Source organism: Babylonia areolata, chromosome 21 (genome assembly GCF_041734735.1).
Source record: "Babylonia areolata isolate BAREFJ2019XMU chromosome 21, ASM4173473v1, whole genome shotgun sequence".
Lineage (NCBI taxonomy): Eukaryota > Metazoa > Mollusca > Gastropoda > Neogastropoda > Buccinidae > Babylonia > Babylonia areolata.
Genome location: NC_134896.1, coordinates 16,696,830 through 16,699,901, shown reverse-complemented (window position 1 = coordinate 16,699,901; position 3,072 = coordinate 16,696,830). Strand labels below are relative to the sequence as shown.

At 39.2% G+C, this 3,072-nt stretch overlaps 1 protein-coding gene across 1 annotated transcript in view; it reads left to right on the top strand.

The window, feature by feature from the left end:
- Positions 1-1,570, top strand: part of LOC143295690 (uncharacterized) — a 97,390-nt gene extending 95,820 nt beyond the window's left edge. The window contains exon 6 of the mRNA XM_076607310.1: positions 1-1,570. This exon is cut by the window's left edge and continues 2,870 nt beyond it. The gene's annotated coding sequence lies outside the window, so the exon portion shown is untranslated.
- The last annotated feature ends 1,502 nt before the right edge of the window (positions 1,571-3,072 follow it).

Below are 3,072 nucleotides of genomic sequence, written 5' to 3'. Positions count from 1 at the left end.
AAAAAGCTGGGATATTCAAGTCTCAGTGGGTATGGTGTGTTTTGGTTTAAGTTTATTGTGAAGCGACAAACAGGTTGATAAGAACTGAAGTTGAGAGGGGGATGTTGAGGGATCTCTCTCTCTCTCTCTCTCTCTCTCTCTCTATATATATATATATATATATATTGAGAAATGAGTCAACATTCACATTATTGAAAACATAATAATCATATTGTTAGAAGTGGACAAGGTAAGAGCTAGGCGAGTGAAGGTTTTCATTATACAATATAGACGGACAACCTCTACCTATCTCATTTATTGTCATAACCGGCACACACTGAAAAATACACGCCCGCGCGAGTGGGCGCGCGCATAGAAATATACGAAATGAAAATCATACACGTAGCCCTTGAAAAAAAAAAGAAAGAAAAAGACCAATATACTTAGCCGTAAAATAAAAAAAGAAGAAAAAAATCTATTCAAGTACGCCCATGCGTTATTTACGTTCAATATACTATTCATGAAAAATCACAAACTCGAATTTTGTCGTTGTGTTTGTTTGTACAGATGAAGGTTCATTTTCTTTCAGTTTTTGAACTCTTTCGCTGTTTTGCAATTTTTTGCTGAATTTGTTGTTCAGTCACATATGTGTGTGCTGATTCTGTAACTGTTCCAAAACCGAAAATTGCCTGGGTTGATTACTTATTTCGTGACTAAAACAGGAAAGATGCACATTTCGGGCTAGTCGTCTTTTCTTCAAGCTGAATAAAGAAATTGCAGTCGACAGAACACGGCCGACGGGCCGTCCAATCGTGTGTCACAGTTCTTTCACTGAAACTTTACACACGTTCATGAACCGATTCCTTTTTTTGTCAGCGGTTCACGCACAGCATTTTTATTTTCAACACATAACTCGTAAATCTTTGGGAACAAACAATAAACGTCTATTGATTTTTTTTAATTTTTAATTTTTTTATTTTTTTTATTTTTTTTTTTTTAGAGAGAGATGAATGTAAATAGACATTTCAGGTAATGTCATTGGCATTCTTTGGGCGAGTTTCTGCGGGTTTCAAATTATCTCCCCTATACCAAACTGTGTAACGCTCAATAACTTTCCTAAAAATTCAAAATTATCTCCCCTAGATCATATCCTGCAGCGCTCGATCAAGTGTCTTTTTTTCCCCCAGAAACAATCTGCTGCTAAATCACACACACACACACACACACACACACACACACACACACACACACACACACAAAAGCAGCCTTGCTAGAAATTCGCATCTATTCTGTTTTATGGCCAGAAAAAAAATCTACATTCCTGCATGGAAGTTGACGGTTGATTTGGTGACAATTGACAGGCTGGTGCCGTAATAAGGCTGTCATTTTGTCTTATCAAAACTGTTATATTGTTCTTGTACATTACATGCGTTACCTTTTTGTTGTTATTGTTGTTGTTGTTCAAACGTGCATTACCATTTATGTTCGCTGCTAATACGCATTTAATTAAAAGTTCTCAACAACAACTTTTTGATCTGACTGTATTTTATCTCTATGCTGCGATATTTAATAAAAGTCTTTTTATGCTCAATACTCTGAAGTGTGTGTGTCTGTGTGTGTGTGTGTGTGTGTGTCCGTGGCTTTGTCTGTGTGTCTCAGTGTCAGTGTCTTTGTCCGTGTCTTTGTCTGTGTGTCTCAGTGTCAGTGTCTTTGTCCGTGTCTGTGTCTGTGTCTGAGTGTGTGTACGGGGGAACAGGGATATGCGGTATTAGAAATCCTACTAAAAAGGCGCGGACAATGATGCCTCAAAAAAGCTCAATTGACAATTGTCCCCAAAAGACAATTCAAGAAACCTTTTTAACATCATACTGTACATGTATCTGAATTTAAAAAAATATTCAAAGACGCACACGCAATAGCGTTTAAACAAAAACAGAACCAAGTCTGCGCCAACACCCGCAGTAAGTGCCAAACAACATCATAATGAAGTGAAAAAAAAACATTATTAAAAAAAAATCTTCTATCTTCCAAATGTACATAGCAGAATACCGCCGTCAATACAATAAAGTGCTCGATTAAGACAAAGAGCCCATCTTCAATTTCAGTTCAAGAAACATGATGTGGCTCAGAAACACTCTATCTTCCAAATGTATGTATACAGCAGGAGATTCTTTGTCATTACACAGTGTCTGGACCTGACAACAGAGCAGGAATTGATGGAACACGCATGGCTTCCCTCACCGCCCTCAGGCAATGCTCACGAGTGCAGTCTCGCTCTCTCTCATTCTCTCTGCCCTTCTCTCTCTCTGTCTCAGGCGCACCCCCCGCACACACACACACACACACACACACACACACACACACAAATGTTGGTTCTTTGCTCTCTCCTTCTCAACTTCATTCTTTATATCCCCGCCTGTTTCCGCATTCCCCGACCCCCTGCCCCCTCCCCTCCGTCCCCCCCCCTCTCTTTCTCTCGTATTCCCCCCCCCCTACCCCCCCCCCCCCCCCAACACACAAACAAACAAACAAACACACACACACCCAGAGACACACAGACACAGACACACACGCAGACGCACACACACACACACACACACACACACACACCAGATGCAGTACGAATTGTCACCTGCACATTTTTTTAAATTTTTTATTGGATGACACACTATCGGTATAAATTGTCACTGGGGACTATAAGTGCCGAAGTGCGAATTACGTGTCGTGAAAGCCGGCACTCATTGTCGCTCGCGACAGTTTGATAATAATGATAATGACAATAATAATGATATTGACGATGATGATAATAATAATAATAAATAATAATAATAGTTGCAGTAGTTTGAGATGATGTCCTATTTTAACGTCCTGAAACAATGCACTTATTGCTTACATTTTCATGGTTTGTGGGCCCAAAAAACGGAAAAAGCAAGATGATGGTGGCACGTTAGTTTGGTGACTGAATTCGCTTCAAAACTGAGTGAAATAAAATACAAAATAAATAAGTACGTACAAAATAAATACACTTATTATCATTATCCCTGATCATTATCATTATCATCATTCACATCATTCTCACTACGATCGGCTTCG